We start from the raw sequence: 25,801 nt of genomic DNA, 5'->3' as shown, positions 1-25,801 counted from the left end.
ACCCATGGAAGAACAAGACATAGATCTCAAGCTGAACTGGCAGAACCAACTGGAACAAAACAACCAAAGGACAATGTTTTTTGTACTCTCAGAAAGACTCTGGCAAGGAATCTCTCACACCACGTGCAGAAACACAGCTGGAAAAGTTTGGTAGCTGGGAATATGCCAGCAATTACCTCCCTGCTGTTAGCATTGTCTCTCACACTTCAGCTTCACTAAAATCGCAATCTGTATTCTCAGATAAGGAAACTGCTTTCCAGGTTCCACTATTTCCTGTACCACTATCTCCCCAAATGTTCTTTCACATCATAAACACAATTTCTCTCTTGTTTCTTCTTAAGTGTTTTGTCTCTATTTATGCTACTATTTTTTATTTGGCATTAAAAAGTACTGTGAGACAGTTTTGATGCGCTGTTCACACATACTCACCAAAGACACAACCTGCCAACTCTTCTCACAGAACCTCACCTACAAGATCATTCCATTACTTAAAGTAGTAAGTCACACTGAATCTCTCTCCAGCACTTGACAATTTCAATAGCACCCATGGAGAACCGGGTTCTGATCACCGCCATTCTGCCAGCTCTGAAACTCTTCTCCTTTCTGATCAATTTACAGTACTCTGAAGCACAGTGTAAGATGAGTCATTTCATTACTTTTTTCCTAAGATGGCTTAGGATGCTGCATTTTAGGTCACTGAGCACAGCTTCATTGATAAGGATCAATTTCTGTTCAATAGCCTTTATTTTCCATGACTCTGGAGCCTGGGAAGTGACTGGGTTCTGTACATCTGAGATTAAATATAAATGACAGWTTTACAGATGGCACAGGAAACTGAATTTTGGAAGAAAGAGCAGAGTTAGAGAGTTGGAGGTGTCTGAAGGCTGAAACCAGTCTGCTGGTTTGGGAATAACTTCTGAGATGTGGAAACCATACCTAACATTTAACAAAGCATAATTTCTCACTTCTCTTCTGGCCCCTGGGCAGTGTCTTCCCAGTGCATACAATTTCTTAAACCCTTTATAAAAGGACAGAAGAAAGAATRAAGAAGCTGAGCTTCTGAAAACTAATTGGGAAGATTCCAGCTCTCAGAAGTTGAAAGAGCATAAATTTACCATGCCTGCATCTGGCAAATGTTTTCCTCAAGTGCCAGGAAAGCGGAAAGTCTGCTTATCTCCTATTCATCTAAGAGATTGTTCAAGAGGTCAGTCTTGACAGAGTGACACCCTTGAAAGACTATCACTAGATTAATTTCCTTGATAGACACCCACTTTCTCTAACATCCTCCATTTCTTCTTTCAAAATAGAAACTCTTTTTTATTATTTACCACCAGCCTTCAGAGAGTCTATAAATTCCTGTGCTCTTTTGCATCATTACTCCTCTTGGAGCTGAATGAGTGAAGGAGGGAGAAAAAGTAAGAAAGGGGATGGAAATAGTGATGGATATCTCCACCCCTGCTAGCAGAATTACTTTTTCCTATTTGGAACGGATTCAATCTTGCATTCTTTGTATTTTTGAACCCTTACAGTAAGGCTACAACAACGTTTACCAGGTAGATTGYAACAGAAGACGATTGTGTTTCACAGATCCAGTCCAGAGAAATGCTGGAGCTGCTCCATGTGCTCCTCCCCTCCATSCAAAGGCAGGCAGAGAAGCTCACTCAGGTGCCTCCCTGGCACACAGGGAGCACGGAGCACACACCCAGCAGCTGGGATGAAAGGCAACAGCCCAGRTCCAATATCCCCTCCCTGGGCATCGCAGGCATTCCACCTTTCCCAAAACCTGGCTCGTGAGAGGGAAGCCACAAGGATGAAAAGCCACAACAATAACTGTGACCAGTGAAGTGCTGTAGCTGTCCCATGACCGGAGCACAATGGAAGTGAGAATTAGACTCTGCAGTGCTCATCAATCAGTCAAACGTCACCCCCAGCCATGGGGCACGTGAGCCGAATGACAAAGATCGGGACGTGTGTTTTCCCAATAACCAATAACCCATATTGATGAGACACAAAGATCAGGGAACTTCAGGACTGCTTTCACCTTATCTTTTAAAGCCTCTTCTTACTTTTATCTGTATCTTCTTTCCTTTATCTGTATCTTCCCACAGAGAGTATTTATTAATCATTTTCTTCTTCCTCCTGAATTTTTATAGCGGTGAAATCGCAGTCAGCAGTTTACTAGTGCTGGCTGCCTATTTGACATGACAATTATATCTCTGCCATAATTCCTCTGAGCCATTTTAATGGATCTATTTGTTTCATCTCAGTGTTCTTAATTTCCTGAATATGTTCGAGCCGAAAAATCGCAGCTGTGCCTGCTATCAGCGCGATTGCCTGCGACGCACGCGGAAGGCATTAGGAAAAGTCGCCGCAGAAAAGGAAAACATTGCAACACAGAGATAACATTTGTCACCTCAGCTGGTCCTCAGCAGCAAACCCAGGGAAAATAAAAGCTGCACTGGCTGGGATATCTTATCTGGGCGAGGGCGAAAAACCCAACAACTTTCCATGTTGCTGTCTGGAGCAGAGATTGCTTGCAGATGCTCCGGCTGTTATCCTGCTCCACATCTGAGCAAGTGTTACTGAATGCGATTCAGGAAGGCAGGGGGAAGGGAAAACCCGCCTCCGTTTTTCTTGTAGCAGAATGACAGGCTGCCGGCTGGACACACGCCTGGCAGATGGCATTTCAAAGAGTTTTCATGAACCATCTGGGATGTGTACAATGATTACAAACCACACTTACAACAAAGCCAGAAGGGCTGCTTCAYGAGGAGGGTGGGGGGATAGGGCGGGCGGCGAGAAAGGGGGGAAGAAAGGAAAGCCAAGAGGTGCAGAAGCGAACTTTAACTTTTCCCAGGCACAGGACACTGGGAATAATGAGCTTCTTCCACCCAAAGCCTGGAACAACTGCTCAGGCTCGTGTGTGCAAAGGCCAGCAGCACCATCACAGCCTGTGAGCCACCGCTGGGGCTCTCTGCTGATAAACTCCAACTGTAATTAAGTCTCCCATCATTAGCGTGGCTTAATTATGTACAAAAGCAAAGTGTGTGTGTCCTCCTTCCCGCTTTAAATGGCATTTCAACATCCTTACCACAGGATGGTCKTCAGTGAAGGGGATGACTGTACATTTTATCAGAGCTAATAGCAGGTCAKCCCACTGCTAATGGTAGAATTAATTGAGCACAATGAGAGCTGTATTCARCYCAAACACAAGATAAGATACTCCACYRGAGAAGAYGAACCAATCATATTCAAATAYRTTTGCTTGACTGTCACGTTTGCACTGAAATATTAAGTGGCATGAAATCTTATTGCCATTAGGTGCCAATTTAGCTAATTAATTTGAGTTAYRTCCATTGTGTGGCTACCTCAGAATTGCTAATGCTGCAATAAGAAGGAACTGGAGGAGAAACTGAGTGGCTACCAATTCTTTCTGCACATTTAATAAGCTTTCAGTCCTATTTGGCTAGAATGTCCCACAGTATATAAAACTAGTTAGATTACACACATACACAGGGGAATTGCTCAAATTTCCTGTAACCACAGAAGACTTAAGAAAATAAAAAAAAAGGCTACTAGTTAGCATTGCAGCTTTTACCTTCTCTCATGGTTTGGGATGGTAAGACTACATCTAACATGGGTGGCTTAGATGCTACATTAAATCTTTGCTCAGCTGTTGGTTTGGTTACCAACTCCAAGGCATCTGCATCCCAGTTTATTCCTGCATCCCTAATGCTTGGGCCACAGCAGGGGGATCTCATCATGGGCTGGAGACCCCACCTGAGAAGCTTCTAGAGACAGGTGAGATTGCCCAAGGAGAGCTCAGTGCTGTACTTGAACTAATTAGAGCTYGTGCACACACATCTAGAATAACTGGACTGTGGCTCAGATGTACTGATGGCTATCAGCTACTGCACTGAATAATTTAAGTGCCCATTTAARAGACAAATAGCTTCTGCTGTTGTGTTGCCTATCAACCATGCTGACACTTACCCAACATGAGCCTCAATTATATAGCATGGCCAGACTGTTAATATATGATTCAGGGGCTATTTAGCTCTTTATCAATCTACCAGGGCTTCGAGTTAAGCTGTTAATAGCCACTGATGCCCTGCTGCTAAATTAATCAGAATCTTGCTTATTGTAATCTAAAAATAAGACTTCAAAGGGGCTGCAGTGGCTTCAATTGCTTCCTTGTTAAAACAGTAACAGTTCTTGAGCAGTAATGCTGTTACTGTGCACCAAAACAGCCCCTAGCAAGTCATTTGGRCGGCACCACTTCAACTGCAGAATATCTACAACTCCCATTTGCAAAGTGGTAATTCCCACAAACTCCTTCCTCACTTCCACTGGCTGGCAGTGACAAACTGGTGAGCCATCAAAACACATCTGATCAAACCACAAGCCATTTGCTCCTCATCTCCCCTGACCAGCYTCTCTTAAAATGACAGACAATGTGGGAGTTGTGCACTCAAATTAAAATAGTTGCTACAACTGTATTTTATACAAAGTCAAGCCACTGGTGGTTACCAGCAGTGAGTAAAACTGCAGTAAATAAGGTTTTAATGTGAAGTGTGCAGAGTGTTGCTGCCTCAGGAGGCTGCAAGGCCAAGTGCTGCTGTGGAGGGYTCCTGAGAGGCTGGGGTGGGGGGAAGGCAGGGTGCTGCTCTTGCCATTATTCTGAAAAACTGCTATTTTTGTTCATTGAGCAAGAAGAGACGGCTCTCATCGCCTACACGGAAAAAACCTTCAACTGCCAAGGAAGAAGCATATTAGGAAAACAGCCCCTTTTCCCTGTGCTCGGTGTTGAGAGGTCACCTTCATCACAGGGTAATTTGGAGAGGCTGCCTTGGCTCCCCCACATCTGTCACCTACGGTGCCAGATAACTGGGAGGCAGGACAAACTTCACAGACCTGCAAATGGAGAAGGGAAAAGACAGAGACAACCTGGTCTGTCTCCAGAAGAGGCAACCTGATCAGCAGCCAAGCCTAAGGCAGAATTTATCAGCAGCACAGTACTAAAAACAGCCTTATCCACATTCACAAAAATAAAGTGTAACCTGTCTGCAAGAAGACACTGTACACAGAACTACCTTATCTTATTGACTTCTGGGGTTATCCAAACTAAGAATATCTTTTTTTTCCCCAACAGAAGTAAAAGGAATTGTATTTGGACATTGTTGTGCAATCCATTATACACTGCAACCCCATGTACCTGCAGTAAGGGGTCATTCATAGTTGTAACTACATAAAATATGGACATTTCAGACAGGCCCAATCTGTTACAAACCRAACATGCTCAGCTTATAAATTCAATTTTCTCCTGAAACTCGAAACCCAGGAARCTCATTCTGGGATTTTAAATTCTCTCTGTCCCTTCTCTAGCCAGCGAYTCGATACCTACAAACCCCATGAACGTGACAAGCATTCAGAGAGTCCTGGTGGCGGAGCAGAAATTCAGTCCAAAGAAGAATGTGTGTGTCGCTGGAAATTAACTCACAGCCCCGTTAATGAAGCATGCACAGGAACAGATGCTGATTGACTCTTCCTGGCCACACTGATAACTGCAGGACCAACAGCAAATTTCTGTCACCGTGGTCAGCAGGAACGACTGATTAAACCCAGAAAAGAGCTGACCAAGACAAAACTGTCTTTCTACAGACACGTTTCACAGGGAAATGCATTTCATGGCTGTGGTCTAAAGCAATTTTTCATCCACAGGGGGAGATGGAAGGGATTTGTACAAAGAGCTTAGTATCTYCTTCTCCCACCAGCCTTTCCAGCAAGCGGCTGAAGAAGAATCCCACAGCAGCAGCATGTGAGGAACCCTGTCGCCCAAAGGGCTGTGCCAGCTGTGCACACAGGTGAGGTGAGGRCAGGCTGACCCTCAGCATCCACAGGAGCTGCTCTCCCTCTGTCTGAGGTGCTGTGTCCAGCTGCATCTCCCCAGCCCTGCCCCTCAAAGAGGCACGGACTGCCCGGAGCATCCCTGAAGTGATTCAGCCAAGCCACGCAGCACAGCTCAGATTGTGTAAACCCTCCAGGCAGACGGTTATTTTTGTCCTTTCTGAATCTATTTTTGGTATTTCGGTGGCCTTCCCTGCCACCAAATAAGAACACTGATAATCTTCAACACATTTATCCGCAGAGCGCTCTGAGGTAGAGAAAGTGGGTTTGTTTCYGGTTAATAGCACAAGATCAGCCAAACCCAGGCTCTCAGAGGACTCCAGGAACCTAATTCTAGAGAAATCAATGGGATTTAGGAAACCCTACAGATCAGGATCAGGGCCTAACAGATTAAAAGGGACAGAAATAACTTGCCACTGCGTCGGGGCTTTGCAAGCTCGTCTGTACGTGTTGGGAAGCACCACACCAAGGCTACACAAAGCCAATTCAGCACCAGGGGCTCACCCTCCACTGCAATATCAACTGAAAAGGAACTGATAATTACCTGATGAAGACAAGTAAGGCGTAAAAACTGCCACACTCCCCAAGACAGCCACTTAAAAACGACCTTTTWAAGGATTTATGCCAAATATTCAAAGAGAGCATCACCTGCCTGACCTGAGAGAAGTACCACCAATTGTTCTACTGCCATGTGGCACTTGCTAATGCAGTTACAGACTCTTCATGTGTCCTTCAGAGCACTCATTTGCCTTCTCCTAAGCAAAGAAAAGAGTATCCTGGCACCAAATAAAGCRTAAATAATAAATATTCTCAGGTTCACAATGGCAGCAGCTCGCCTTCTAGATCCCTTTGAGTGATTGCTGTTACCTCACAGACACCTGCAGCCAAATCCCTCTCATTTCCCACGAGGTGGGACACCCACCAAGAAGATTAAACTTCATGAACTAATGAGTTTGCCATTAATCCCGTGTTCCTGGAGTCCAACAGCATGACATCCACTAATTTAAATTGTGAACAACTCATGAAAAAGCAAACTGCGTAGCTCCTTAGCAAGAATAGGTTAGCCGTAACTATGAACAGTTTTGTTCCTTATTCTAATATATGGATTAGTGTAATAAAGTGCAATTTTATAAATCAATAAAGGTGCAGTAATAAGATTGCACTGCAATGTTCTGCTTTGAAATATTGGCACAGAAATGAATGAAAACTGCCCTTTGCCTAAGTGTGGATGCAACTTATGGGAAATKAAACTAGCTGAAAGTAAATTAACAAGGTGATTATATACTTGCACTTATATTCAGTTTCTCTCATATACACATTTTTAGAACCCTAGATAATTCTAAGTCACACACCTTTATTTCAAAAGGTCCATATTTCTTCAATACAAAAATTATCATCATTACTTTCACTAGAAAGGTCTATCTTGGGAAAGGCTATGGCTGAGGGTGGTAAATTAAATACATACACTGGATAATTACAGAGCACTCTGATTAGCTGGTTATTTTTAAACCTGCAGATCATTCACTGTTTCAACCTAAGCCCAGTGTGATCCTGCAGTGCTTGTTCAATCACCTGCAGCCTCACCACGCTGAAGCAGAGCAGCAGGAAAGCACAATGTGGATTCAGATGATTATCCCATATGAATGTGCAMATCTGTATTAAATACAACAGGCCAAAGGTGTGTGGGGGAAGTGCTTAAAATCCCCTTAACTCACAGGAGACCTGGGATGGAGGGCTGCCCCCATGCATTCAGCACTTTTAAACAAATACTTCATTGTCTTATTTATAATTTCACGTTTTAGGAAGCAGTTCATCAGGAGGTGTAACCTATCGTGCTTTGTATCTGCTGTTTTCATGGCTGCTTGCAGAGCTATCTGATTTCTCCAAATTGCCAAAGAGAAGGTGTGGCCCAGCCTGAGAGCTTCATAACTCAAGGGTAGCATTAAACCAAGCTGTGAACATGGCAGGGACATTCAGCTGCTGAGAAAGGAAACACCCATCAACTCCCTTTGAGTGGCTGGATTCAGAGAGTGCAGCATTAAAAATTGCTTTTCATCAGCTATCAGAGCTTCATGCAGCTTGGTAGTTTTTGAGTAGRTCCTACAGGAGTAGAATTGTAGGAYAGATAAGAAATAAARTGGCTCTCAAACCTTTTTCCTGATGTTCCAGACTAAAGGCTGGGAGGAAATAGTTTTGGAAAAAATGAGGGTACAATGCAACATTTGGGAGTGGGTATACTGTCAACTCTTCCAAGAGGAATCGCCAAGTCACAGAGCAAAAGCAGACACAAAAGCGGGGAAGTCAGGTAAGCCAAGCTCACTGATTTTCTGAGAACCCTTACAGATTTTATAAATATTATACAATCATTTTTGTCTCCCATGAAGTAGGGAAGTAATTTCCTTATCTGGGGAAAGACATGCAGTGGAGTCTTAAAGCAGAAAGCAGAACACAATGACCAGTTTTATCCAAAAACAATGACAATTTGTTTGGGCAATTTGTGTGACCCTTTGAACCAAAGGCAGAGTATTCTGAAAGCCACACTCCCAAAGCCAGAGACTTGAACTTCTGGGAGTGGAAGGCTCCTTTGGAGTCTCTCAGKGTCCATTCAGCTGGCTGGAATCCYYCATCTCATGTCYTTTGTTATCCCAAAGGYTGGCAGTCACAGCCTCTTGTCTGAGGCTTCCACCCAGGGGTTAAAATCATCCATCTCCTGTGGTCACCCATCCTATCTCCTTTTGCTATTTGCATGGCTGAGATAAGCACAACACAGTGTGGGTATCCCTCTTTGGGAGATATAAAACTCCCTATTTTGACTTCAACTGCCCTTGCAGCACACSTTTAATTTGCAGTTAAAAGTCTGAATAAAACACCTAGCATGAAGATCAGTTCATTAACCTAATCTCTAAAATTCCACCACAGAAAGTCACAGAAAGCACTGATTTATCTCTGGGGCATTGCCTCAAGTTTGTTTCAGTGACCACATCCAATCTACTGAAAAGAAAGAGTCAAAGAGAGAGGGGTTTTTACCCCTTAAAAAAACCCAAAACCATAAAACAAAACAAAAACCACCCAACCACACCACCCCCATTCCATCACACTTCCACATGACATAAATATATTTGTTAAAAGCAGTCTTTTCCCCTGAACAACATACACTGGAGACACAGTCTCCACAGAACACTTTCTCCCCTAGCCCAGAGCCATGAAATGCTATAAAACTAATGAACTTCGAACTGTGATAACCTCATCACACTCTTGGAAAGCTGGAGTCTCCTGTGGCTCCTCGGTTTTTGGCTCTGCCCACTCACCACCCCTTGGTTCAGATGGTTCTTTTTCCCTGACAAATCCTCCTTGACCTTAGCTTAGCAGTTTTACAGTTTCATATTTAATACTGACCAAAAAATGCCAACGCCTTTGCTATAGCAAGGAGGGTGCAGACTATGGAAAYGTGCAGCCATGTAACCATATGGATGCACTTGCTGTAACACTCAAGGGAAGGACCAGAACAGACAGCAAATCTACCCAGAAATATGCACATTTAGCCACTACTCCCTACAGATCCTGTCCCTTAATTTTACCTGTTCTTAACTGCAACCAATTTCTGCATTTTTTTTCAGTAGCTCTGTATGCATGGCGTGYTTTAGTTCTTCATGATTGCTATCACTTCAGCTGGTTGAAAACATTTTCCTGGTTCACTTTCTGTGATGCTGATTAGATAACAGCTCAGGATGCTGAAAAAATGCCAAACATTGAGGAGCTGATTGGCGTTTGAGTTTCAGAGTAATCCGTATTGATAACTGGAGGTGTTAAAATGTAAAAGAAATCAAATACATAATTTTCAATCCTTTTCTTACCTCACTGAAATAAAAACTATTACAGTATTTTGTTGTTCACAGTTCCTTGGCTGCAAATTTCACATCCCCCAGCTCTAACACAGGAAAAAACCTGTAGTTTTGTAAGTGCAACAGAATATTAAAGAAAATTAAAGTTATATTTTCCTCACTTTTAATTAAAACATTTCCCGGTACAGTAAAAGCCTGCTGGTCAAGTAGTGCATAACTCTGTATCTTTGCAGTCCAAAATGAACTGTCATGTTATTGATAATGTACACAAGCTTCTCCATTGATTTTATTGCTTTTCCAGCTGTACACAAAAAATAAAAACTTTGCCTACAAACCCTGTCATCACCTGTGAGTCTCACAGGATACACTCCCCAAGGTGCTTTACTCYGCCTTTCTGAAGCCAAGCAACACCCCTATAAAATACTCCAGTGCTTGGCTTAAATGATCTTTGCTTCATTTCATCTGATTACTTCTAGTTCTACCTTCTCCCTGTTAAACGTCCCTGCACAGCCGTTTACAGCTCTGCGGTCACACAACACAATCATTCCATCACATTACACACTCCATCATTTTATTAGCTTCTTGCAAATCATTTCCTGCAAGTGCCCCAATTTTAAATGCCATTTTAAATTCATTAGCTGGTTTACCAATGGACAACAGACAACACGASATGCCCCACGGAGCTGTAGCACCAGCAGCTCCCGCTTTCACTGCGGTGAGTAATTCCAGAGTATCTCCAGGTCCCCACCATCACTGGTCYGAGTCCAACAGAAATAAACAGCACACAGTAATTATCCTCATGCAACTGTCTGGCAGCCCAAACAAATGAGCTGTTCCTTGTCTTGCCTCCAATTCCCTGCAAAGAAAAACACCACCAGGTTTGAGCTGGCGGTTGTGTCAGTATCACACCGAGGAAAAGGAAGAAATCCTCGATACCACAATTACCTCCTCGGCTTAGACACGGTTGGTGGAGGCTGTTGTGATCTGAGGTGTTGGGAAGACAGTTTCCCCAGAAATCTGCTTTCTCATGCTGCTAGATCACGACATGCCTGGAAAATGAATGCCTGAGAGCACACAATCAGATCCAGGCTTTAGAAAAACCCCAAGATGATATTCTCTAAGAAGTATCTGTGTGTTAYTTGACTTAGAGGACAGTCGAGTGATTATCAGAGACAGAATGCTTTTCTTCAGGACAAGAACATCATATGACAGATAAGACCTTACTCAAAAAAAATAAACTTTAGATTTAAACTCCAGYGCTTATTTTCAAAGTGTGAAGCATTTATCCTTTGACAGCTGTGTTGAGTCCTTCAGAGGAGTGATGCAGGTGAAAGCACTCTGCCAGACAGATGCTGGTACAGAACTGGTAATGGGACTTGCTGCAAATCACCTGCTCAGTTCAAAGCACACAAGGATCCCAATTGCTTCGAGACCAATTTCCATGATTAGTGCTAAACACATGCTCAAGCTTTTGCAGGATAACAGCCTCAGGGCAATAAATGTTTTGTGGGATAAAAAAAAAGAAAGAAAAAATTGTCTTTTGGTCCTGACTCAGGACACTGCTGGTTTAAAGCAGTGCCTCCTGCCCATGGCAACAGTGGAGGTGATGAGGCTGGAGACAGCCAGCAGTTCCATCTCCCAGCACCTTGTTTTTAAGMAACATTCTTTCACCACACCAAAAAGACAAAAGGAAATCAGAGAGAAATCCCTGCTACCTCTGCCACAGCAGGATGAGGGTGATCAAGGTCCAGTGAATGAGACATAATGTCATTGGAGGTATTTTAAATATTTAAAATAAAAATAAAAATAAAAAGAATACTCTAATCATCTAACACACATCGAAAAACCCAAGCAGCTCCCATTTGTCAGCRTGTTCGCCTTCAAAATGCCTCCAGCAAGGTGGGGAGATGAAACTGTGCCCATTTTTCAGATGGGTTATGGAGGCACAGAGCAGCCAAGCTGGCAGCCCAAGCTCAGAGCCGATTAGGGAGGAAAGAGCAGAAGGTCACTCGTGTCCCACAGTTGTGTGGTGAGCAGACAGCGTTTGGGAGCTAATAGCATTACGTGCTCTGCGATGCTGATCTGTGCAGATAAACGTGACAGGCCTGGGTGATGGCTTCATCACAGGGAACTGCTGACTCAATATTCAGCATAATGGCAAGAGCTGTTTATGTGCATACATTGAAAAACAACAGATGACTTCTGGAGCAAAACACAYGGGGAAAATTCTTTCTCGAGGCGATACAAAAGAACCAAAGTAGCTAAAGCACCTTCCCACAGTGACTGTGCAGTAAAGTAAATTAGAGYTCTGCGCAGCAACCATCCATTATCCCATATATTTCTACCAATTCTGAGATTAATAACTGGAAAGGGGCAATAAAACAGTATTAAAAGAAAACACACATCCTTTTGATGAACTGCCACTCACTCCTTTCAGATCACTTCATACTTCAACAGAAAATTTGAAGTTTGAAACATTCACTATAGCCTTTTTCCTACCACTATTGCCATTTGTTTAAGTTATGCTTTACACTTTCTAGATGAATGAATCACATTAATTATTTCTTTTTTCCCCTCTGACTGTTCAGCCAAATTAGGCTACTTCCAGAGTTGAAGGGGAAAACGCAATTATTAACGCTTCCAAACATCCATTTGGCAGAAAAACATGCGGAGGGGAAGACATTCCTGTGAGCTGTGAGAAATCATTGTCTATTACACAAATACCATCTTCTCCTCTATTGTTGTAGCTGTCTTTCACCTATAAAAATATTACTTGAGAAAGGACAAGACTGTAAACAAGTGCATTTGAAAATCACAACTCTGAGACAACCTTCAAAATAAATATAAAGCTATTAACATTTCTGTTGGAAGCCAATTCTACCAGGTGAGGACTGTAAAACCTGCAGCTTGGAGAGATTCATTCATCTCTCTTCCAACTCTTATCAGCTCTTCCCAGCTCTCCATCAGAGACCACAAAACTGTTATTCCGAGACCTGAAGCTGATTTCCTGGATCATTTTACTCAATGGGAATCTCATTTATTATTGAAAATAACAGAAACTTGACCTTCCCTGGAGACTTTTACAGAAGTTCAGACTGGAGGTGAATTTGTCCAACCTGCATAATGCAAGTCAATTCCTCCCAGGGCAAAGCAGCATTCAAAGGGAACAAGGCTGGTAGAATTGACCCTTTTGTGCATAATTAATGCATACATCGATCAGCCACAGCTTGGATTAGGAATTTTTTCTGAAAGATAAATGCAGAGCAATGAACTTACACACTTRTAAAAAGTCAAACTTTGAGAAGATTGCTTTGATCAATGAGAGGCTCTTGCTACACAGACCTAAGCAGGTATTTTTTCCCTGACACACCTATCAGGGTCATTCAGCAGGTTTGGCTCACAGCAGACAGTGGCAGCTGTGACTCTTGCTTGTCACAAATCTAGACACAGCCTCTCTGATGGACAAGTGAGTGATTTCCTGGTTTATTCCCCAGTGTGTGCAAGCAATTCCCATTAGCACCAGTGGGTGTGTGGATAGTGTGGCCATGAGAAAAAAAACCAATGAAAGCTCAAGTGTTGAAGATATCTACAGGCTATTTATGGCACTATTTCATGACCTTTAGCCTACATTCCTCATATCTTTGAAAACCATGACTATGAGTTACCACAATGTATGAATTTTCAAATTAATCTACACTGGTATACATGCTAGTCAGGTAGCAATGGTCATGATATTTCTAGAACTGGATTTATAATGCTCTTTATTCTCAGACATCCAGTGCTTGGTGTTTTTCCTCCCAGGCCTAACAGCAGTGCAGAGGAAAATGAGTAGTTTATACTCTGTGGTACACAGGCCAGCAGTGCACTTTGGACTGCTGATGGCACCTATTTACTTACTGACATCCTATTTTCCCATACACCATTCCCACKCAAAGGACTTCAGATTCCCTGGGTGATACTTAAATACCCAGATTTTCTGAAGTTCTACTTTATTATGGGGCACTTATAAGGTAGCCTTTAAGAGAGTTCAACATCAAAAATTCAGCTTTGGAGGAGGACTGGCTCTGCACTAGCAGCTACAAGTGGTCCCAATGGTCAGTGTCTTTGAAACCATGAAGAGCAGAAAAATAACTCTCCCTGTCAGGTCTTTCATGGATGATGTTTAGACAAAGCTGCTCTTGCCTTCAGGTAGAGGGATGGGCTAAATKACCTCCTTCAAGGTAATCACAAATCACAAGAGCTGGCAACACTGTAATCATGTAGCAGGATTTTCAGGACAATGTKGTTCTAAATTATGTCAGAGTTTCCAAGCGTGCTGGTAGAAGAGGATTTTTCTTTTTAAAGGTATCCAAGCCAACTCATTCATCTGTTTAGAGCASGCCTCTTTCAAATGAGCTTTTACAAAGTGCACATCTACACTGCAGTCACTCGAGGACAGAGCTCAGCAGTCAAGTATTTATGGATTTCTTAGGGCAGGTGCTGCAGCTCACCAAGGGTGAGAGATTGTGTGTCTGGATTATGARCAACACTCAACTTCAAATCCAGCCAAGGACCTTTACACACCTGAGATCGACAGTTACCAGCACAGASAGAGCCACACACTCAACAGTCACAGAAYATCCCGACTTGGGAGGGACCRACAAGGATCATCGAGCCCAACTCCTGCCCTATATGGGACACCCCAACAATCCCACTGTGTGACTGAGAGCTTTGTCCAGACACAAACTCTTTCCCCAAGATCCTGGAAGCCTAGGAGGGCTTGGAGAAGAATGGCAATGGAGAAGGGATGGAGAAGGGATGGAGAAGGCTGCTGGGTGGGACTCATTCCCGGGGCAGTGCCGCTCCACAGTGCGGGGGGAGTTGTGGAGGCCACTCGAGTGACAGGAACAGTGAGTCCTGGCTCTGCAAGGTCCATGGTTGTATTTAATTATTTCCATATATATCTATATATAAAAAATTATATATATATAAATATAAATAATATATATATATATAAAAATATAATATAATTATATATATCTTATTATACAATCATTATATAGAGAACTGTTTTCTATCACTATATATAATCCCATAATCAATATGTTYGTTATAGATCATTACAGCTGCAGGGACCGAAGCCCCTTGATGGCAGCAGCTCCAGTGACCGATGGGGACCCCACTTGAGTCCCCACTCCCATATCAGACCAGATTTCCTCCCYGTTCCACCCCAGCATTCCCACGGCACGGTCTCGGGTGTCTCATCCCATARAGYCATTCATTCACAKTAACACAKAAACAGCCCGAGCTGGCACTTCCGACAGATGAGGGATCACCTCATTTTTACCCCAAAACGCAAATTCTCTCCCCATAACTCTGGTCTGACCCCACAGACCTCCACCCCGTTCCCCGCTCACCTCCACCCGGCGGCGYGGCCGCAGCCCGGTGACCCTCACACCTCCGCACGCAGGGTTATATAAATTCACGGCGCAGATTAAAGGTTTAAAGTTTGCCAGGTGCCAGGTTTCCGTGCAGATAAGAGTGGTGCCACGTGTTCCACCGGCTGCCACCCCCTCCTCACCTCCGAATGCCCCCTGCCCGCCCCGATCCACTCGCACATCCCCATCTCGGGCTGCTGGCTCAGCCTCATCCCTTTGGGCAGCACAGCCTGGCAGCTCCTCAGTAGCTGCATTTGGATTTAAACAATACCCACTAATTTTAAATGGTATTCTGTATAACCTTGGAAACAGCTGTGGAGGATGATCGTGGTCCAGGCAAACGAATGCTGGTAACACACAAGTGAAAGAACATATTTAGAAAGAAAGGAAAAAAAAAAAAAAGAGAAGAGATGGATGGAATCAAAATGCCCATGTTCTTCAGCTCTCAGATTTGCAGTTTTCTGGCCTAGCACATCAGGGGACCATGGTGATTTTCTTTTTTCTTGCTTTAGACCAGCTCAAGAAATGTCCCCCTCCCTCACAAACAAGGTTCCAGTCCCTCTCTTGGACAAAAATAGGTGAAATCAGAAGGAAAAAATGTCTGATTTTTGTATAACTTATGTCACATTTACCTGCAACACATACTAAAATTTTTGGAGCATGTCAGCTGTCAAACCTCTACTAAATTASATTTCTCTCTTCCTCAGCTGCTTCTACCCCACGGCAAAGGGCAGGGGACCTCTGTTCCTCCTGGAGGCTGAAATTGTGTCATTACAGGTAATTCTGGCACCCTTGGCCCACACGAGACAACACATCCACAAGAGTTGAGTAACTCTTATCTTTCAAACCATTATCTTGGACCTTGGGAAAAGGTCCCAACTTTCTCACCAAAGAGGGATGAGAAGCCCARGTGGGGACACCCCTCCCACACTGGACCATGATAATGCCACTTCTACCTATTTTATCCACTAAGAAGTGGACAGAAGCTGCCAGTTGCTGCATTCTCATGATCTGCTTCAAGACACACTTCTTTGTCACTTACAAAGCAAACAGAAGGCCAAACCTGTCACACAGACTACACTGATTTATTTGCAATAAGAAGCAGGACTGATTTGTCAGATCATCCAGTTATGAAGGTGGTTCTAGTGGTTAAAGCCTGAAAGGTTATTTTTTTTCCTCTCCTTTGAGAACCTGAAGGAAGGGCAAAGTTGGTTCCCTCCCTCACTGAGAGCTAGCTTGATTCACAAGCTAAAATTAAAGAGCAGAATATGTGAAGGTTTGCATGATGAGTTCACACCTCAATTAAGAAAGCACAAGGAAGCACCAGGGYTATGCTCATCATTTCTGGGGAAAAAAAAAGGTCTTCACCACTCACCGAAGAGCTTCCTAGGCAAGTTTCTAACTCATCTTCAACACAGTCCCTCCCTTACTCTGTGCACCTCTGCACGCTCCACATCCTGATTTTGTGAATGCTGGATTTGTGCTGTGTAAATAAGCACAAATTTACAGGGTCAGTCATTTCCTACAGCCCAAGCTTAGAAATTGGGAACAGTTTGTATCAGACAGCAAAGCACTAAAGACCTGTCAACACTTTCTGGGCAACAAGTTAACAAAAGCCTTGTAWGAAAAGCTTCCTGCCCTTGCCCCTCTCCTTGTGCATCTCTCAAAGGACAGACAAATAGCTAATACCCAATTACCTGGATAAAATTACACATCTCCACTGCTCTGCACGTTTCACCTCTTGGCTCAGTGAAAACAAGCAAGACATCATCACTGAGTCTAGATGCACTCAAACATACAAATAAGGACCAGTAGTGCAGAACAGGAATGCATTACCCTTTCAAAGCTCTRCTGACACATGGGTCCGGGCTTCATTATTACCTCTGGAGTTTACAGCACTGTATTCTATAATTAGAAGTGTGTCAGAACTCAGACAGAGCACTGCAATCATCACTGGGCTCTGCTGGCATGAATATGATAAGCAGCAGAGCATGAGGCAGAACTTCTATCCAAGTTCTTAAACAGAGACGAACTATCACCCTCYTCTCCTGCTTGAAAAAGATCATACTGAATGTTTTGAAGAAATCAGGCTGGTTCATGCTGCAGGAGCTCTTGGTTAGTGCCAACCTGCTGCCTTTAATTCATGTCACAAATGGAGTGAAGGAACAGGAGGAAGAAGGCAGAGTGCAGTGAGAAAAAGGGTTAAAATACCATTGAAAACTTAAAGAAAAACAACTGCAAAAAGCTGACCTCTTGCATGTCAAATACTATTTTCATAAAGGATTAAGTATATATAAAAGTTTTTATACAACTGTACTATTAGATTGTTAAATATGTATACTCAAACRTTTCCTGGAGTAGAACAGCTCTGCAGGAGTCATTCCTCACCCTTAAATATGCACAACATTTTGGCAGACATGCAAAAATCGGAGCCCACATATTTTCTTTTCCTTTGTTGCACCAACCTGTAAATCATTCTGTGCTTGTGCATTATTGATATTTTCATGGCCATTTACTAACTTCAGGTGCTTAATAGTTTTTGCAAAAGTGCATTAAACCCTAGTCTGCAACACGGTTTTTTACACAACTGACATCCCAAAGAGGAATTTTTTTATGGGTTTCTTTAACTGCTTAAAGGCTGATTGCACACACTTATCTCTCACCACTGGAAGGGCTATAAAGCTAAAGTGAGATTTTATATCCCCATTTCAGGACACTAAAAGTATGGTGCTGTAATAGAAATGCTGACATTATCCAGTTATGGTGGTGCAACCTCTCTACCATAATTATGTACAGTTGGAGATAATAAGCACTGCTGATTCAGGAGGAATCTCTGATTGGGCTGGAAGATGGGGAWGTGCTGGATAATCTGTTTCCTGAGTGGCAACAGCAGGCCTAAAGAGCATAAACGGAGGAGCAGAGTTGGTRAGGAAACAACAACAAAGTCCAATCATGACTACTCAGAGATGCTCTTACTCCTTTCATTGTTCATGTGATTGCAGGAGACCTAAAGGACTCATTCAGCACTCGTCCTAAAAGGACTTTGTGATGTTACCTGGAGGAGTGAGCAGCACCAATGGCTGGGAAAGGTTTGATTGTGTGACTGAGACCCAGCCAAGAGAGCACAGAACCCTGATTTTCAAAAGAATTGTGTTCCCTTCTGGCCTTTGAAAAACCAAAACCCTTTGATGTGATTCAAGTTCAACACCAAAAATGAAGGCAAAAGAAGAAAAAAAACCTTCAGCATGCATGTGATACTATATTAAGACTGTCTGAATAACCTGCAAAAATTGCCTCGAAATCTCTGCTATTATATGGAAAAAACCTCAAATAGAACTGTTTCAATGAGCAATTTTTTTTTTTTTTTTAAAAAGAGGGATAGGCTCTTTCCCTCCTTCCTCCTGTTTTTACTTTGCTTTGGGAGGTGGGGGGAGGGGAGAATCAGAATAAGAATTTTGGTGAAAACTATTAATTCAGCTCAGTATTTTCCTGCACTGTTTCTCCTAYCATATTTAATTTTTTACATACTTATATACTAAATGTCCTCCTAAATGATCATCCTCTAAAAAAATGCTTTTTTGATTGATAAAAAGAATTCCAAATGCATCGCTACGACTGGCTGCTATTACTATTAATAAACACATAATGAACATTGATAAGATTAACAAACCATTCCAAAAATCCGTTACTATATTCTCTCCACAGCAGAAACTCCAAATTAGCAGCAATGCCAGCAGGCTRTTAATATTCCCAGATTAACAAAACRCAMGCAGATCATACAAGGATGAGCTTGAATTTTGCAAAATAAAATGCCTGGGCAAATATTTAGCACAAAGAAAAAAAGGTGTAAGTTAATATTTGCTAAGCATGGGGTATTATGGGGATGGGTAAGTGGGAGTTGCAATATTTACTTGGAGGGAGGGAATGAATTAARGCAAAGGAGGACAATGTCCTTACCCACAGCATGGGACAGAGCTGCTGAGTGTCCCCGTGGTCCCTTGATGCTGATGATTTTTGGGAATATGCAGCTCTATCACAGGGCTGGCAGCAAGTGAGGATATGGGAGAAGGGCCCTGCTGGAATGACAGCCTGGCTCTGATGGGTTCAGGGGTAAAACCTCCCGGGATGTCACAGCACCTGTCCGAGCATCCCCAGTCCCTTGCTGCGGTGACACCAACAGGGCGGGGAGAAGCTGCTCCCAGTGAGATCCCAGTGAGAGCCCACAGTGCCTGCACACAGCAGAAGCCTCTCCCCTCCCTGAGGGCAGAGAGCCCTGTCCTGGCTACAAACCAGTCCCTATTTCCTTCCCATCCTCGGCCAAAACCACCCCGCTACCCCAGCACAACCTGCAGCACTGGCAGCTCCGCCAGCCCAGCTACCTGGCATCACCTACTGCTCTGCACGAGAGGTCACGGAGGAATACACACTTTCTGCTTGGCTTCCCATTTGTCTGATGCCCTAAGGCACTCCCAATTTAATATGTATTTCTTTTTTAAAGTAAGTGGAATTGAAATAAATCCATACTGTTCGCCAGTTTCCAGCTTACATAATCAAAGTCAACTGTGCATTCACAAATTCCTCCCTTCTCTGCAAGCTAATCTGACAGTAGCAGGGGGGAAAATAATCTCCTGTGGCACTGTCTTGATTTCCCCGGGAAAATAAAATGCCTTCAGTTTATAATGACTTAGTAATGAATTAAACATTTTGAAATCCATAAAGGAACCTCAATAATAAGATCTTTAAAAACTGCAGACACAGTCAAAGCAAAGACAAAAAAAGGAAGCAGAAATATGCTTGAAATTAAGTGGAGACAAATCACAAAGACACGGATGTGATGAAGCGAGGCAATAGGCACACCCGGGAGAGGGGGGAGAATCCATTCACCAGCCTGAGTTCACCCATTCAGCATCCACCTCCATCAGATACTGAACCAAACAAAGTTACTGCAGCTACAGTTTTGTTCACTTAGCCAAAARACCTAACTGGAGCTTTAATATGCAGAGATATCAGAGTTTTCAAACCTTCTGTTTGCAAGCTGATACAGGCACCCTGGTAAAATCCAAGTCGATGATTCCACTACGCTGGGAGGTGCTGAGATCCCGGCGTTTGCATGGCTTAAAATGGCTGCAGCAGTTCAAGGCTTCTGGAACTTATTGTGCACAACACCATGGAGAGCACGGGAGAAGGGTCTCTTTCCTGGCTATACACTATTTTAAATTTAACAAAGCCAATGTAATTAGTCCCATGAGCACCCCTCCAGTAACAGATTCAGCTCCCAGCACCAGTGAGCTGTATGCTATGCAGTAATTATGCTACCAAGCTGTCAGAGCCTCCTTATCTGCATGCAAATTAGTTCATATGCTATACATCTGCTGTAATGACAGTATTAAACCAAGAATTTTATAATGAAGCCRTCCTCTTTATAGCAACATAGCACAATTACTTTATTAACATATTGCACATCTATGTCTGTAACTGCTCCAAGTCAAACAGGCAAATTTTCCATTCCTYCATACAGCAAGATCTTCACTTCTCTCCCTATATCTGTAAATAAACATGAAGAACTGGAATTTTTAAACTACCTCTGTACAAGACCACTCCTCCATTGTTCCAGGGGAAGTACTGCACCAAATGCCATTAAAGCATGACTGGGTGAATAAGTATTCCCATAATGCTCCCAAAGGTTAGGAGATGAAACAGTAATRATGAAATCAGCAGCTGTTTGCTCCCAGCCTTGACATCAATCTTCAACTCTGTCAACCAGGGGCTGCCAGCACCCAACAGTGACGGGAGGGGACCAGAGCCCCTTGCAGCCCCACGCCCACCTTGGTGCATGGAGCAAGAAGGGATGTCAAGAAAAGGAAGGGAGGTGAGGTGAAAAAAACGTTCACAAGAAACGTGTGGGCAATGCAGATCTGATGCCTGGGAGGATTTCTGCCTGGRAAAGGCATCTCAGTGGCAGCACCACCGTGGAGAAGGCTTGGGAAAGGCGGGGGATGAGGAGATGGGAACGCAAAGCGCGGCTGTTGCTGGATCCATCCCTGCCCCAGGAGAAGCATCCTCATCCTCACCCCTCTGAAATGGGCAGCAACGCTCCACAAACACCCCAGCACTGGCTCTTGGCCCCAGCCCTCTTGCCAACATTGGTGTTGGGAAAGTTTGGTGGCTTCTCTGCCCAAGAGCTTTTTCCCAGTTTGTTTTTTTTGACTATTTGAAATACTTTTTGCAAAGGTTATTTACAGAAACTAAGCTCAAATAAGTAACATTGATAGAGGACTTGATTAAATTTCCTTGTGTGCATTAGATGAGTTCTTTTCTTCATTATTTTGTGAGCAAGCACTCAGCTCTTTTACAATTAAAAATAAAAAACCACCAACCAATCAACCAACCACCCAATAACCCCCACAGAAAGCTACATGACCAGCTCTAAACCTTCATATCTTTACACCTATTTCTCAGTTTAGGTCTGTTTTTAACCTTCCAGCTCTATTACCCATGGATCTGCACTCCAACCTTCTTGCAAGGACATACCCTTGAAGCCAGCTAGCTGCCTCTCCAGGGTGATAAAGAAAGGTCATTCATAATAATGGGGAATATCAGTACTGGAACCTTACTTCACTTACTTAATCTGATACAGGTTATTTATACTTTTGACTAGCGGATTACACTTCTCAAAAATCATCTTGGGAATAGAGCAGTTGTGCTTCACAGGTATYCTCCACGGGCAGGAACAAAGACAAGTGGAAGTGGAGGGAAAAAACCCAAAGAAAAACCTTTTCCCCTTTTCATGTTATATTTCCCCATGCGCCAAAARGTGTGGATAGGTCTCAGCCAAAGTTTCAGTGCTACTTTGTTCTCCATGCAAATCATCCCTTTCATCAATTATCTTCAAGCCATTTATAAACACAACTGCCATTTCAAAGCCACGAGGAGATAGGTGAGAATTACCACGGACAGCAMAAAGACGTTCAAATACTAAACAAATCCAAATCTTCTCTTAAAAACCTATATTTACAGCCCTAGTAAAGCCCTGAGTACTCACACCACAGTGCATAAAACAACAAACAAAAGAGCTCGGGAAAGGCACAGAGCAATGCTTCTTTCTCCCCTACAAAAGCTTGTTTTATTTTTGTCAGCATAACCTGTAGTTTGCTGGGTTTCTGCAAGATCAAATATTTGATCAGTTTATGGAAGGGATGATATTATGTGTTTGCCTGAGGGAACAGGGTCACCAGATTCCATGACCCCGGAGTTTACTCCAGCATTTGGCTCCCATGAGAAAAGTACTAAATTACCGTTTTCCTCTGGGAGAAGGGAAAACAAAATCAGAATATATCATAGTCCTCCTGCAGCTACTAACAAGATYTTGTGTAGCCTTTGACACCACCTCATGAAATAATGCAGCACMAGCCACCTTATTAGCACTCAGTGGGCACCCAACCAACGGACTGTGCTTTCAGAGCAGCCACTCGTGCGAGGAGCAGCTCAGCCTTATCTGCTGGAAACCTCTCCTACTGCTGTGCTGCCATTTAAATCTMTCCCCTGCTGCTGCTGGTGAAGGTGAATTCCTTTAATGTTCACCCAAACACCCCATCATCAGCTGCAGTGGGGTGTGGGTGGTGTCCTGGRGGTGGCATTGAGCTCACCCAGCTCTCGAGGCTGGCAGGGCACATCTCAAACTGAGCCTGTGCCTCAGGCTGCCCTGCTCTCAGACAAACCAGGGCACTGCTCGGGCCAACAGCCACCTCATGATGAGCTGAGCTGCACTCCAGGAGCATCAGTTTATCTGCACTGCCCTTAAAGGGCTTCCAGAGCAYTAGCTGAATGTAGATATTTGCAGCCAGGTGAGATGAATGCCACCTCAGAGCACAACCCACCCAGCACCATCACCCAGTGTCACCAGCCTGGCCCTGAATTTTGGTGGCAGTCCCTCCTTATCACTGTAAATCCCTTCAGCCAACAGACCCAGCTTCTTCCTCCTGTCCCTGAGRTTGTGCATCCACCCTCCTCTCCCTCTTCCATCTCCTCTCCTGTGTCTCTGGGCACTTTCAAAATTGATAGAGGTTTTTTTTCCAGACTCACTGGTCCATTCTCCATCACCTCCCTCTCCTCAGTCACATATCCATGATCCACCACAGGACAGTTCTCTCTCCACCTAAGACAGAACCAACACCTTCTGCCACCTCTTCCAATCTCCAGTTTTCTTCCAACAATTGAATCAATGCTGAGTCTCTGGCTCTGCCTTGCAGCTGAGTTACCACTGCTTCCTTACACTTCTGTTGCATTATTAAAGAAAATCTGCCATCAGCACAGTAATCTGCTACGAAATAAAATCACATGGAAATCACCTGCAAGGTGTGCTATTTTAGCAGAGACTGCTAATGTAGGTCAAGTTTTATTTTAAAAAATCCTAGCGATACAATTTGGAAGGAAAAACTTCTCTTCTGGGTTGCATCCATGTTTATTAAGGAGTCTCTTATGAATTCTGAATTTTGACTCTTTCCACCATTGTTTTTTAATGGAAAAATCATACAAGCATACACAATTCTCACTGTGTAGGAAGCCAACTCTGTGCTCACAGCTCATGTATTTTGAGTGATATTCATGGAAATGAAAATAACTGTTTCACATTTCAAAAAAAGAAAAAAAGTAAATTTTGACAGTGAAGAAACACCCAAAGCACTTGAGAATGAGCTTGGGATCACTTCTTGATCCTGTTACAATTCTGTCTGCCCAATTCATTGAGATAAGTAACATGCTGACTTCTCTTATAAGCAAATCTTCCCAAAGCCCATTCTGCTCTGGTAGCCAGYCCTTGAAGAATTTAACAGTTTTGCATGGAGCCCTGGCATTTTCTCTGCCTCATGGTAGCAACATGGGTGCATCTGGGAACTTGTAGCAGCACACCAGGCCACAAAAATCCTGCAGAAACACCCTGAAATATTGAAATACTGAAGTGACCTTGTTTTTCAMCAGATTGTAACATACTGTGTACATGACCTACATTGAAATTTAGTGTATGGGCTTTCTTCTTTCTTCTTCCTTTTTTTTTTTTTGTTAAACATTTGAGATTGCTATTGCTCCTGAGTGAAGTTTAATCATTATMATATTTAAATTTCGTAATTAAAAAATACAGAAGCCAATCCCAAACTGGGAGTAAAATGACTGCACTTCATGAAGAAGAGCTCTGACAAGGGATAAAGCAATTTATTCACTCCTCCTTCCTTCACCTAGAAATTAAATACTTCACAAAAGATCATCAGCAAGGCACTCAATTTGTAGACATCAACAACCTTGGCAGTGTCCTTGCAGAGCAGAACAGCTGTTGAGTTGATGGGCACCGTGTCCCAGTAGGGAAAAGCTACAGCTTCTCCACTGTCAATGCTGCAGTTTTCTGCTTTTCAGGCACTCCTGCTTTGTGCCTGAATAGAAATATTGCCACCAACATCGCTAACTATTCACCTGAAAAATTACTTTGTTCTGGCATTTGCTTTGTTTAAGTGTATTTAGATCCCAGCAAGCAACCCTKGTTGCTTACAAAAATTAAAGTAAACAACAAATGCACGTTTTTCTGAGCTTTTAAAATGCTAAAATCCTGCTCCTGCCATTTAGCACTGACCAGAGCCCAGCTGTGCTGCAGCAACTCACTGCAGAGTCCCTCTTACACCAACTGTGCAATTAAATATGGTGAAATGAAGGAGGAAAACTCATTTCTCCTTGCCTATGCACTGGACTAAATGCATTCCAGTGTTCACTTTCTGCAAACTCACCTGTTCGCCTCTAACTGTAACATCTTCTTGACAAGGGTTTTACATGGGTCTCCCCTCCCTCAGTAGATAAAGAAAAAAAGGAGCAATATCCTCCTCCAGCACACCAGGGAACCCCCCCTCCTGCAGCCTTTATGTGGGGTCTCTGAAATCCTTTTCCTGCTGAGCTTTCCCAGACTGATGTTTACTGCTCTGGGCAGGGACAGTAAAGTAGTGTCAACCTCAAAAGATCAGAAACCATGACTTTGAAAAAGTGGTTTGGGTCTCTGATTTCCAAATTCCCTTCATCTGCTGCGGTGTGTGCTCGATGCTTTGTACTGTTAGCAAAATAAGCAACGCTGAGAAGAGGAATTTTGAAGGGCTTCTCACATCCTATCTACAACCATCCCCAAAGGGCAATCCCAGCTTGGTTTTCCTTTTAATCCTGCTGGAGAAGAAAGGCAGCTTGCACCTAGTAACATCTCACAGAAAGCCATATGGCTCAGGATGCCAGGGACTGCTCTTTCCCCACACCTAAACGAGACTTTACCAGGTACATGACACACAAAGTTTGTCTACAACCCTGCTGCCAAATTGAGACCACATTTCAATAACCACACTGCAAATGAGATTTTTGGTAYCTCACATGGTGCAAGGTCAGGCAGAAGACACTAGGAAAGGCACAGACTTAAATCCAGTTTTATTCTTCTAAGGCCTTCAGGAGGTTGGATTATTTCAGTAGAAACCTGAGCAGTAAAAGCAACAGTTCTGCTATTGTTTATTACCCTGTGTGAAGCAATTAATACAGCAGTTTATTGTCTCGGTTGCACAAAAGAACCATGTGCCARCTCTTCCAGCTGAGGAAGAAGCACCATGTTGCTTTGCAATT

General features: G+C 43.2%; 1 protein-coding gene across 1 annotated transcript in view; it reads right to left on the bottom strand.

Moving 5' to 3' along the window:
* LOC130585290 (membrane-associated guanylate kinase, WW and PDZ domain-containing protein 1-like) overlaps positions 1 to 25,801 on the bottom strand; it is a gene marked incomplete at its 5' end in the record, with an annotated part of 111,281 nt that overhangs the window by 34,277 nt on the left and 51,203 nt on the right. The window lies entirely within an intron of this gene.

Source organism: Malurus melanocephalus, unplaced genomic scaffold, assembly GCF_030028575.1.
Source record: "Malurus melanocephalus ecotype Western Australia unplaced genomic scaffold, MMel_1.1 scaffold_859, whole genome shotgun sequence".
Lineage (NCBI taxonomy): Eukaryota > Metazoa > Chordata > Aves > Passeriformes > Maluridae > Malurus > Malurus melanocephalus.
The sequence above is the reverse complement of the archived record's forward strand: the minus strand, read 5'-3'. Positions and strand labels throughout refer to the sequence as shown.